The sequence below is a fragment of the Python bivittatus genome, unplaced genomic scaffold, assembly GCF_059951505.1.
Source record: "Python bivittatus isolate LINGU-HERP-01145 unplaced genomic scaffold, Pbiv_v1 ctg000020_np1212, whole genome shotgun sequence".
Classification (NCBI taxonomy): Eukaryota; Metazoa; Chordata; class Lepidosauria; order Squamata; family Pythonidae; genus Python; species Python bivittatus.
Genome location: NW_028277030.1, coordinates 113870325 through 113883796, shown reverse-complemented (window position 1 = coordinate 113883796; position 13472 = coordinate 113870325). Strand labels below are relative to the sequence as shown.

Sequence of the window (13472 nt, the reverse complement as noted above, 5' to 3'; positions counted from 1 at the left end):
GAAAGAAAGAAAGAAAGAAAGAAAGAAAGAAAGAAAGAAAGAAAGAAAAAGAAAAAAAGAAAGAAAAAGAAATTTACTGCACTATGACTTCAACTGGTTTTTACTCTATTTATTTTATAAAATCCTTTGTATTCAACTACATGGAAATAAACCATCTGGATAGTGTAAGAGTTTCCATTTAAGATTCAAAGTGGGCTATAAATGTGATAAACTGGGGAAATTATTTTTACATTTTCCTATGTTAGGAGCACAAGTATTACTAACAAGCCTGCCATTCAGATTTTGACAGATACCACCACTTCATACATTTTTCTAGGCTTGTATTTTCTATATTTCTTTATAAAGTACTTTTCTTCAGTCTACTTATTGGAAAAGTCTTGAAGAGTTGCAAAGCTAAGGTACTAAAGAGGTTCAACTATATATGTGGTCTTCTGATACTGGAAGCATGACTTGCTAGTACAAAATCTGCGATAGGCAGCAGATGAGCCACCATTTGCATCTAACACCAATAGCCATGCAGCTAGTAAAGTCACAATTACCTTCTTTTTAATAAACTTTGTAGTACTGCTTACCTGAAATTTTATTCTATTATTTAAGTTCTGGCAATAATTTAGCAAGGAATACCTTGCTGAATTCCATACATATAGGGGCATGGTGAAACAGTCAAATATTAAGGATGTTTACTGCTTCATTTCTTGAGATATCTCAGTCTCCTTTTGCTGTTCCTTGCTAGTGCATATCCCTCCATTTTTTTTTCTTGGTATCAAAAAAGATGCCAAATCATGCTTTACTTAATTAGTTGGGATTCATCTTTTTATTATTGAAGTGACATGCTTCTCTTAATTTTAGACAAGAAACACTGACCAATGAAAATCTTATATTTTCATGAAAGACGTGCATCTCTTTAATACAGTTGACTTCCCCACTCCTTATTAAAGCAACAGTGTTTTAACTTTCAAAGTTAAGATTCAGGATGATTTCATGTACAGCAAAGCTGTACTAGCCTCTTATGTACTGCATTTTACAGCTCAAATATCAAAACTTTTAGACTAACACCTTATCATGATTAAGGTGTTAGAGGGATTTGCCCATTAACTTTCATGTTCTCAATTTTTTAAGATTCTTATTTAAATCAAATTTAATTTGTAGTATATTAAATAGAAATTCCTTCAGTGGATGTCTCTGTATCCAACCACAGTGTTTGATTTTTAATACTGGCTTTTCAGTGGGGAAAAAAGCATCACTATCCCTTGCCAGAATTCTTGGTAGTTAGCTATATTTGACCTTTGGTTCTGAGGTCAATATTAACCCACTGAATTCTTCCAATCTGCCATATTCCTATTTGTGCATTTTGGCATAACTCTAAATACCAAACTACTAAAAATGCATTTTCAGTATTTAAGTATGTAGATCAGGTTTCCCAGTGACTGTATTGTCCTTTTTTTTTCTTTTGCTAACTTTTGTCTTGTCTCTTGTTGCTAGAACTTCAGTATGCAGCAGATTGGGTGCTGCCATTCAAATGGCAATTTTAGACTATCAAAACTATAACTGGGCACTTGTGTGTTTGGGTAAGATAGGTATGTAGTATAATACTGCTTTACATACGCTATGCCACACAGTGACAAAATGTTTAGCATTTGTAGTACTGAATATGTACATAGCAAAATGTTGTCCTTTTAAAAAATTGTGTGCTTTCCAGATTATGTGCATACAGCTTGCACGTCCTGTTTTGGGTAGGGGGTTGTGTTAAGCAGTGTTTTTGCCTGGAAGAGTGAAATGCTTGCTGCTTAATCAAAGAATTAAAGTTTCCAAGGAATCTGTGTCTATTTTTATGTACCTTGTAATGGTTTAAGATACTTAGGCCCTATACTGTGATTCTCTTCTAAATTCATTTATATTTTTTTAAAGATTAGAAATAAAACTATATGATTTTTTTTCATTTCAAATGAGTTTTCTTTTCTTTTGGGGCAATATTATTAAAATCTAGCTTGATTTTGTACCATTTCTAGCAAGCCACAATCTATTCATCTTGGTTTATTTTTGTCACTTTATGAAATGTAAAATGTTTGCACTCCCTTTTAAGTTGGGCAGAAATTTATTTCTTACAGTGGTTATGACAAATGTAACTTTGCATCTCCTTTTTATGTACAGTTTTTCAGTTACAATAAAGAAATATAAAAACTTTTAAATGAATGGCCATCTATAAGGCCTATGTGTATATTTGGAGAAAATATTTATAGGCTAAAGTATTAAGTGGTTGGAAAAGAGGTCTGTGACTAATACACCCAGATTGGATATTTGGTAGTATCCCTTTTTTTAAGTATAAACTAAAAATGATGGAATGCTAAATTCTTGATAGGCATTGCTGCTGTTTTATTATATTCTTTAAAAATGTAAGGCTTTTTATGTTATGCGGGACACATACTGTATAGCTTTTAGAATATAGGATTGCATAATTTTGAAATGGTTAGATTTATACTTAGATGCATTGATCTGCCACATTTGAATAACATATAATAACATAATAGAAGTAAAAATCAGGGACATGAGAAAAGAAGTATAAGCTATGTTGAGATTGTTAAGCTAATTGATGAAAGTTAAGGATATACTATAGTAATCTTGAATTCTTCCAAGAGATTTTCTGTGAGAACTGGAGCATAAGCATAGAAAAGGACTTCTGTCACATAGCTTTCTATCTAATCTTCATGAGTTTTACAGTCACTCATATCTAGGGATTTGCCATCTTTAATTCTGGCCACGGTGACCCTCCTCTAGTCAGAGCTGGTGTGCATTCTGGGGGTTACTGAAGAGCAGGTAGCAGTGTGGCCAGAAGAGCTTTTGCACAAATACATTTTTTGCAACATTTGCACCAATTCCTAGATGGGGGACACTGTTCATGGTCATTTGTGGGTTAGTCACTTCCCGGTTGGACTACCGTAATATGTTCTATGTGGGGCTGCTCTTGAAGAGCATTCAGAAGCTTCACCTGATCCATAATGCAGCAATAGAGGGTGCACCACAGTATGCCCATGTAACACCACTGCTGCATTAACTGCACTGGCTCCCAGTAGGATTCCAGGTGCAATTCAAGGCTCTGGTTGTCACCTCTAAAGCCTTACATGGCATGGGGCCAGGTTACTTTGGGACTGCCTATCCCCAATGATTTCTGCCCATCATAACTAGATCTGGCAGGGTGGGGGTGCTCCGGGTCCTCTCTGAAACAATGCCACCTGGTGGGGCCTTGGAAGCACACCTCCGCATGGCACCTGCTTTATGGAACACACTCCCCCCGCCACCAGAGAGATGGATGGGCCCCAATCTTGTTGGCCTTCAGAAAAATGGTAAAGACATGGCTTTTCCCCCAGGTGCTGGAAAATGTTGATGGAGCTGGTATGGGGTAGTTGGTGGATGAATTTAAGTTTTACTAGGGCCTCAATGTTGTCTGTTGTTTTAAATGGTCTTTTTAGCGTACTGTGTTTTTATTCTGTTCACCACCTAGAGTTCCTTCTGGTAGACGGGCAGCTATATCAGTTTAATGAATAAATAAAATGGAAGAACCTAGAATCACAGGAAGACATTTGTTAAGCAAATACAGGACATAGGTCAATAAAGTTTTGCAAAACTTGTGAGCACCTATAATATAAACAAACTTCATTACAGTCATAGACCAGAATTAAGACAAAACAAGAGTAAAATGATCACTCGCATTATACCATTAATCATAGCCAAGATCAGGAGTAGGCTCTGCTTCAAGCAGCATACACTGCATACTCTATAACTTGATATCACTGGATGGGCGATTGATTATGTACCATTGAGTCAGAGGATATCTTTTCTAAGGCCTTCATTGCTACTCTGTCAAGTGCTAGTCTGTGTCATACTTCTTGATTGCTGGTTCTTTTACTGTTGACAATCCTAAAAAGCAAATACTATCCACCACTTCAGTGTCTTCACTGACAAGTCTAAGGCTGGTTGCTGTATCTGTTATCATTGGTTTGGTCTTCTTTATATTTAATCATAGTCCCTTTGTTTTCACTGTGCTCCTTGGTTTTCATTACTAGAGCTTGCTGGTCATTTGCATTTTCAGCTGTCAGAACAGTGTCATTAGCATGGTGCATGTTTCTTATGTTTCTTCCTCCAATTTTAAGATCACACTCATTTTCTTCCAATCCAGTCTCCCTCAATATATATTCTCTAGATTTGCTGGCATACTTCGGTTACAACCTTTAATGATGTAATGATTCCTATTACTGTCTTCTTACTATTTTCAGTTATGACATTCCAGTCTTCAACTACAAGCAACACATCTTATGTGCATGTTCTGTTGATTTCAGAATAAACTTGACCATAAACCTCTTCAATCTCCACTGCTTCTGCATCAGTGGTCAGAGAATAAATTTGGAAAATATTAAAAAATTGTCCACAAAGTCTAATTGACATTATTTGATCATTAACCCAATACTGTGTTGTCTATATCCTTTCTGACTATGAAACCAACACCATTGTGAAAAGTGAAGCAGAAAATATTCACAAAATGTTAAAGATGGGGGGAAAAAACCCTGGCCATTTAGAATAAGTTATGATTGCAGAGGTAAAACTGAGGCTGAAAGTTTTAGGCATAAAAGGATGCATGACATCTGAACAAAGACTCAGCATCAGGTAAGAAAGGACAGAAATATGTCTGAATCATGAATGCCAACAAATAAAGGAAAACAAGTAAAAGAAAAATGACAGTTGCTTTTAAGAAGAATACAGAAATCACAGGTAAATTTGCAACTAAAGTAGGACCACTTAAGAGATCCTACAAGAAAGAGTTCTAATAGAGGCAAATGAAATACTATACTGAAACCTATGCATGGGACTGGAGAGCTGCAAAAACATTCGTAGAGATAATGCATTCAGGAATTGATTCCATTTAAAAGTGAGATATGAGAGGCAGTAGAACAGCTGAAAGGCCAGTCCAGCAGGCATCTTAGGCCCCAAGGCAGCTGGCTTCCCTATATTTGCACCACAGACTGGAAGGGACCTTGTAGGTCAAGTGTTCAGTGCAGGGATGGTCCACTGAACTATTCCAGACAGCAGGTGGCGATGTAAACCTGTTTGAAAGCCTTCAGGGAGAGGGAATCCCCCACTGTTCTAAGCAGCCTCTTCCTCTGCTTGGGAACTTTTAGTGTCGGGAGATTCCTCTCAATATTCATCCTGATCTCCCTCCCTCCCTCTCATACACACACACACACACACACCAATTTCAACTCTGACTCTCCATTCTTCTAATTTACACTTTTTGGTCCTGTTCTCCTTCCAGAAGAGAACACATCCGCTCTCTTCTGCACGTGAGAGACTTTCAGATATTTGCGGACCATTATGATACTTCCTCTTAGTTTTCTCTCTTGCCAGCTAAACATGCCAACGCCTTGCCGTACTCCCAAATTCGTTCTGACGCAGTCAGGCTTGCTTCGGAACTTGGTTCCCAACGTGATCGGGCAACCAAAGGGGGTCGCGCGTACGTTTTGCCAAGCAGAAGCGAAGACCTGGGCGCAGCCCTGCGCATGCTTATCTTGGAGTAACTGAACTCAGTGACACTTCTGAGGAACAATGCCGCGGATTGGCTGACCCGAAGCTTTGCTTTCTCCCTTCTTCACCACATAAGGCTCCCAAGCTCTGGAGGGAGGAGGCGCCCAGAAGAAAAGCCGTATCGCGAGCCCGCCCTTTCCTACGCCTCTCATTTACCGGGTATGGAAAGGAAAATCCCAAGTACTGGGAGGCGCGTCCCTCAGCTCATTGCTGGGCTGAGTCCAATCTCTTCTCGCTTTCCCGGGTTACCTCCCACGTGCGCCTTTTGCGGGAGGCCTTGAGGACTGCGTTTGTACCGCTCGAAGGTCGGCGGCCGCTGCGGAATCGAGGCGGGAGCCGGCGCGGAGACTCTGAGACGCGCCACAGGTAAGGCACCCAGAGCGCGCCTCTAGAGGCAGCGCCGTCCAAGCCCGTTGCGGCCCCCGTAGCTCTGTAGCTCATTCTCTAGTTTGGTGTTAATGGTAAGCTACTGACTTCACAAGGATGCTGCGCGGAGTATGTGTAACTAGGTGGGGAAGGGGCACTAACGGCGTGACTAATTCTGCAGGTTTACAGGCGCTTAGTTTTAAATCGAGCTCCGCTGAGCTTTTGCTCACGCTTGCCTTCCAAGAAGCGCGCCTGCGACGGGTTCGTTGGTTTGGCGGCGCGGTCGCCTCAGAATTAAATCTTACTGAAGTCAGCGGGATTAAGCCTTCACATGTAAGTCAGACCGGTTGGATTTGGGGGCGCCGATTTCAAAAGAAAAGCGTATTCTTTCAAATGCAGCTGCGGCGTATATGGTGGGTTCGAACTCTCGGATTTTAAAACCGTGGGTGTAAAACCTTCTGAAGGTTCAAAAGCACCGTAGGGAATTAGGAGGACCCTTTCGAAAAACGGGTAGACATAACCTGTGAACAAACAGAAAATTTAAAGCAGGAGGCTGTAAACCCTTCCTCAAAAATATATCCCACTATTATGCACCCAGCTATTGGGTGCATAAAGCAATAATCCTCAAATGGATGAAAATATGATGTATTCCAATTGACCAATGGTAAAGTGACTCTAGTCTCCCAAAGCTTATGCTTCAATGGGTCTACAACTATTCTTTCTGACATGTATACAGAATAGCTGAGGGGAGTGGTGGTAACCTTCACCCACCTTCCTAGCAATTTTAATGCTCTTTTCCTGCTGTCCAAACAGAACAGTGGTTCTTAGACTGGGAACAATTACCCCCAAAAGGGTAATTTGAGGATAACCTGGGGGTAATGGAGCAATTTGTAATTGCTTGTTTGTGAATCCAGGATCCCCTGTGGGACTACCAGTTGTGTAAAACAACACTCTGGTTTTTAATGGAGGCGAATATGTGTAGCTCAGGGCTGAACTGTGGAGTCCTTGGGGTTCTCTGAGCTTGATTCTTTTCCTGCAAACGTTTCATTACCTGGCTAGGTAACACCTTCAATACTAGAATGAAGTGGAGTTTGCTCTCTGTTTATATACTGTGGCATGCCCTGCCAGTGTTGTTGGGAGTGGGGGGGTTGTTTTGTTCCTCTGGTAGTTCCTTGATTAGGGTATTGTTTGCTGCTTGCTTGTGTGCCCTATGGTAACCTCTGCTTATCTTGGTGATAATTGCTAATGAGGAGCTGTTCTGGCCCTTTGTCTCTTTTGAATAGTGTGTAGATGCTGTTTATTTCTATGTGTGTTAATTGCATCCTTATCAATACCCTAATCAAGGAACTACCAGAGGAACAAAAAAAAAACCCACCCCCAACACCACTGGCAGGGCATGCAAGAATATATACACAGAGAGCAAACCCCATCCCATTCTAGCACTGAAGATGTTACCTAGCTGGGTAATGAAACATTTGCAAGAAAAAAACCAAGCTCAGAGAACCCCAAGGACTCCACAGTCTGGTTTTTTTAAAGGAGATAATGACATTGATTGAGACCAGGAAAAGGGGAATTTGGTCAGACAGCTTAAGAACCACTGAGTTATGAAATAGCTGTCAAATCCCCATTGCTATGGTGATATGTGTTCAGCAGGGGAAGTAGTTATTGTGGTATTTGTGGCCTGCATAGAGAGCTTTGAAATATTTCTTCTAGAACCAATTTGTGGCATATTTACACAAGAGTCTTTGTTGGTTCTAAAAGTAATATTTCAAAGAAATGTAAGCATTGGGATGAGGCAAGAACCCACCCCCCTTCTCATGCAAGATCATTTAATGGAATAAGAGTGGATCTATGAGATTTTCAGCCATTCTGGGGAGCAAATAAGCAATCACACTCCTTGGAAACTACTGGGAGACTATACAAAACCATAGGCTAAGTTGGAAACAGGTTTTTACATCTATAATACATGAGACAACCTAACATAAGTTGGCCATAGTAGGTAGGAGGATGGAGAAATGTTTCTGTAGATTGCTAACTTTTCTAGACTTCTTCTTCATAGATGTCTATGTAGAAGTAGTTTTTCTTATAATTCTTCTAGATTTATAAGTGATGCACAGGCTTTTGAAGGGTTTCCCATACTTCAGAATGTGGGCACTGCCAGGACAAAAACTAAATTTGACATTAAATTAAGTTTAAGTGCCTTCCATATATTTAATATTTTCCCCTTCTGCACATTCAAAATTACTATTTAGACTAAATTGTGCCAGAGCTTAGGGACCATACTTTCAGAGGATTCCCCCCCCCCCCCTCTTTTTGAGTCAGTGTTGATTCCTGGCAACTGCCTGGACAAGTCCCTGCAGTTTTCTTGGCAAGATTTCAAAAGTAGTTTGCCATTGCGTGCTTCCTAGGGTTGAGAGAGAATGACTGACCCAAGGTCACCCAGCTAGCTTTGTGCCTAAGGTGGGTCTAGAACTCATGGTTTCCCGGCTTCTAGCCTAATGCCTTAACCACTGCATCAAACTGGTTCTCTTCAGAGGATTACCTCTGCTTTGTAAGATCAGTGCAGTAAATTGACTTTGCATTTATGAAAGCTGCTGCACCGATGTAAAGAATAAAACAAAGTATCAATGCAAAACTAGTTTTAAGTAAGCTAGACACAATATTGCAGATCTTGTTATAGTTCCAAATTGGCCTTGATACTATATATTTCTTTTTTTCTCTTGAGAGAAATTGAAGTAGTTGATTTTTGTATTACAGTTTTGATACTACACCAAATTAGAATCGAATAGAATTCTTTTCAAGCTAGAAAGGGGAATGGAGGAAAGCAATACACTAGCTATTAGGAAGGCAGTTATATGTGTGTATGTATGTATTAGGTATTTATACAATTTATACCCACAATTTACTTATACAAGTTTCTGTGCTTTATTTATATTATATGTTTTTGTACATTTAAAAATAATTGTAATTCAGAAAATATTAAATCTTGGATTAGTTATTATCTGTGAGTACTATAACTCTTGTAATTTTGCATGAGAGATCAATATTAATTATAAGCAGTTTCATTATGGTGAAAGAGGAATGCAATTTCTTTGGAGATGCATAACCAGTAAAAATAAACTCCAAGTGATTAAAAAAAAAGTGACAGACTTTTCCATTATTTTTTGCAAAAGCATAACTTAACAGATTTTAACACTGTACTTAAACATAAGTTTTTTTGTAGCTGTTTGAACTGATATGGGAAAAGGAACTTTAAGCATTGGCACGCACTCCTAAATTCAAATCAGTGATGGGTCTTCCTGCTGATCCATTAAGGAAGAAGTAGTCATTTAAGTCAATTTATTTCCTCCCCAAAGTCTCTGCTTTACCTCAAAATGCATGAGGTCTTTGATACAGCATCAACTATTGTTGTTGCAATAGTTATGTTTGAACTTGAGACATTTTCTGCTTTATTTGTAAAGCAAAGTTAGTGCTTTTACTAGAACATAGTGGTTCTTGTGGACTGAGGGATGTCAGACTAAGACATGCTGCACTTATGTGCATAAATTAAAATACTGCACAACAGGTCAACTTATAACTCAAATTCAGAAGGAGTTTTGTATTTTTTTTTCTTGCAGTGTATTTGGGTTGTCACTCACATGGTCATGTAAATTAGGCCTTCAAGAATGTAGGTAATACCGTAATGTAGGTAATTACCTTATGCACTTCTACCATTTATTAAACATTTAAATGTCCAGGTTACCAATGGATGTAATGTTCCATTGCTGTGCACTTTTATTATTATAAGAATGTCTTCAAATATAAATTCTACTTCGCACTGTTTGCTACTTGTATTTTAATAAGTTGGTATCATTTCGTCACCCATTTTTTTAATGTGCATGCTAAAAGAACTATTGTGATTATTCTTTTGTATAAAATGTATTTGTATACTGAAACATAGCCAAATGCCTGCATATATAATAATTTTCCAGGGCAACCTTTTTTAATGTTAAATCACTTCCATGAACTGCTTAAGTTAACTGCCTGAAGGTTATTCAAACTGCTAGACAGGAAAAAATAATAATCAAGAAATCTTAAATATTGTGTGCTGCTTGTTTCAATATGAGTGAAGAGAGCAGAGTCTATAAACATTTATATGCATTATAATTTTAGTGAGATGTTGTTTAAAATGTAGAGCCTTGGACTAAATTCTTTGAAGTACCATTAATACAAACAGTACTTTCTACCTTCTGTTGTAGTTTAGCAAATTATTTATGAACCTACACAAAAGAATCTGTGGAGCAGAAGGACTTTGACTTTATTTAACTTATGATCTGGTGCTACAAACTTGACATTTTTTACTTTTTATTCCTCACACACTCATCTAAGCATAGGATATCTGCATGCTATACTGAATACAGTGGAACCTCGAGTTACAAATTTAATCCGTTCCGTGACTCTGGTTGCAACTCGAATTGGTCGCAACATGAGGCAAATTTTCCCATAAGGTTCAATGTAATTACCGTTAATCCATTCTAGCGTCCGCGGACCACGTGTCAGGGGCGGGAAAATGGCCGCAGACCACGTGGAACAGGCGGGAAAATGGCCACGGGCCACGTGGAACAGGTGGGAAATGCCCGCGGACCACGTGGCAGCAGGGAAAATGGCCGCGGATCTGGTTGGTAAGTCGAGGCGAGTTCGCAAGTCGAGGTAAATTTTTGGGGCCGGAGCTGGTTGTATCTCGAAAAATTCGTAAGGAGGGGCGTTCGTAACTAGAGGTACCACTGTAGTTTTGATACTATGTTATTTGAGAAATTGTACCTTCAAATAAAAAGCTTAAATTATGTTTGTACCTGTATTAATGGATTATCAATGTTTACTGATCATGAATTTTTGCCACATTGCCATAAAATAAGGAGTTTTATAATGCGGGATGCATTGAAATAAATCCATGTAGAACTGCAAAATAAAGATGTACAAAGAAGAGAACAGATGATAATTTAAAAATATGTTTGCTTGACAGTGCATTAACAATTGACAGTTAATACTGCACTGTGTATTTCTAATGTTTGCCTTCCTTAAAATATACTTCTGAACACCATGACAAGGAAGTACATTAAAGAGCAGCAATAATTATTGGCTTATAGTCAGCCAAGATGTAATATAGAAACCAGTCCATTGTCCTTATACAAGATGAGAGTCTTTAAGAAGTTTAAAACGGCTAAAACGTTTACCCATAATTAAGAGGCTATGATTAAATCCATTATATGAAATAAAGTAATCTTAAGAATAAAGGACAACCCAGCAAGCTTTTAGCGGAACTGTGAAAATTTATCAAACTCTTGAAATGAATACCTAGACATTTCTTATTCCCATTCAAGAAAAGGAAGAATAATATTTTGGGACGACACGCTGCTTGAGCATTTGGGTAGTTGATGCCACAACATAGATTGAGTGTACTGAGTTAAAGAAGCCTTGTTTGTATTTAATATAATGGTCTGTATTTATATGAAACCAGTCGTGTACTTCAGCGTTGTAAGAAAAAGTGAAAAGAAAAAATCCCTAGCTTTGCTTTTTCAAAGCCTAGAGAGGTCCAAATTTTAAAGAATCCCACAAACCATCCTTATAATTCAAGATGTAATGTACAGTAATAATTGTGCATTCTTAGCACATGGGCATTTCAGATGCATGAATTCGCTGTGAATATGCTGGTTGTGTAAAGAAATGCATAAAATTCAGGAATCAGTTGGGGAATCAGTTCTATAAGGTTATTCAAAAAGACATATCCTGATCAACTCACATCCTATTGATATAGGTTAAAATCTGATATGTACATAGAATGATGAAATAACTAAAAGGCATTAATAATTTACTACTAAGAATTGAGAATCATATCTGTTCAACTTTCAGGTTTCCACCTTCCTAAGCAGTTGAATTTAAGATCAGAGATACAAATACAAATTTTCTCTTCTTGCTAACTAATTAAAATCAATCTAATGTCACTCTAAAAAAATCAAGTTCAGTGAATATGTGTTTATTTCTATAGTACCCTCCTATTTGAATGTAACATTTATTAGTGGATTAACAGTCTTCATTGTTGTATCTGTTTAAGTCAAATCCACTCTGCGTGGAGGAATTAGCATATTTTGGGGTTCTTGTTTATGGCAGTAATTTTATCACACCCTGCATACAAACCAGATAATCTGTTGCTCTTTTGCTTCCTCTGTAGAACACAAATAGCAGGAAAAATTGAAAGATACAACAACTCACATGATTATGACATACTTTCCATGTGTCCAGATTAATTTAATCCAGTTTGTTTTTACCTCTTGGGGATTTTCCTAGATTTCCTTAAAACAGAAAATTTTTATTGGCACTATGCCCAAGTTTGAAAAATCATTTTTCATAAAATGCTCTGCTGGGCGTGAGATTGATTAGGATAGCTTACTTCTAAATATACCTGAGTTTAGTATAATATTTGAACTTGATCCCACTACCTCCCCACTCTCTCTCTACCCTGGATCTTGATTGATATGTCTGGAAATCTTTATTACCCAAATACAAGCAATTTTTAAAAATCAGAAGTCATTAGTTTAACTCTTTTTCCTCAGGCCTGTCTTTTTAGGAGTGTGGCTTCTGACAGAGATATTATACGCATGTGTGGTGACACATATAAACATTTACTGGGGAGGGGGAATTTTCCAGGATTAGTTTCAGCTGAAGTTGCCCAGCTAAGGGGCTGATGGGGTTAAGGTGGTTTACTCTTTATTTGGAGGGACTTGACTCCACTTGGCATACCAAAAAAAAAAAAAAGACAAGGCCTATCCCTAAGAGCCACAGATAATGATGGCATGGGGACTTCAGCACTTAACTGCACAAAAAATTGTTTAACAAAAAAAAGGTCTTTTTTTTTTTGGTATGCCAAGTGGAGAAAGGCATGTATATGCATGCATCCTCATTTGCCAAGTTGTATAAGTTTTCCCCCTATCAGTTGTGTAGTTGTGGGGGAAGCAACAAGCATCTATACCTTGAGGTGGGACTGGGGAGAGAGAGGAACTGATCTGGGAATAACCTGGAGATCCAGGTTAAGAACCTTGTAGATCCAAACCTGACTTCCCTCAAGTTCTGAGTTATTCATCCCTGCTATAGATATTAAGATACAGTTATTTGCTATCTCACCCCATGTTGTGGCAAAAAGAAAGGTCTGTTCATGGTACTTAGCCGCAATATCCTTTATATCAAGTATTTATATTTTTCTCTTCAACTTAAAGTAAACTCTCAAGAATTCAGATAAACAACTAAAACAAGAATGTTTAAAACAGCATAGTTAAAATGTATACAAGGAACTGTGGCACTTGGCCAACAGAATGGCCAACAAAACAAGTAAATACTTAAAATAGAAAAAATATAATTTACTTACAGGTATTGTTGATTTAACTGGATGTACCGTATAATTGAGTTTCTCTAAAAAGGAGACAACCTTGAGTATAAGTCAGGTCCCTCCAAATGAAGAGTAGACTACCTTAACCCCATCAGCCCCTTAGGTGGGCAAC

The 13472-nt window shown here is 38.1% G+C and overlaps 1 protein-coding gene across 2 annotated transcripts in view; it reads left to right on the top strand.

The window, feature by feature from the left end:
• Positions 1-5648: 5648 nt before the first annotated feature.
• Positions 5649-13472, top strand: part of TRAF5 (TNF receptor associated factor 5) — a 40427-nt gene continuing 32603 nt past the window's right edge. Inside the window, exons 1-2 of one of the 2 annotated variants that reach the window (XM_088147120.1) lie at positions 5649-5940; positions 6122-6273. The gene's annotated coding sequence lies outside the window, so the exon portion shown is untranslated. The remainder of the gene's footprint in view (positions 5941-6121; positions 6274-13472) is intronic. The other variant, XM_088147111.1, reaches the window with a different exon arrangement.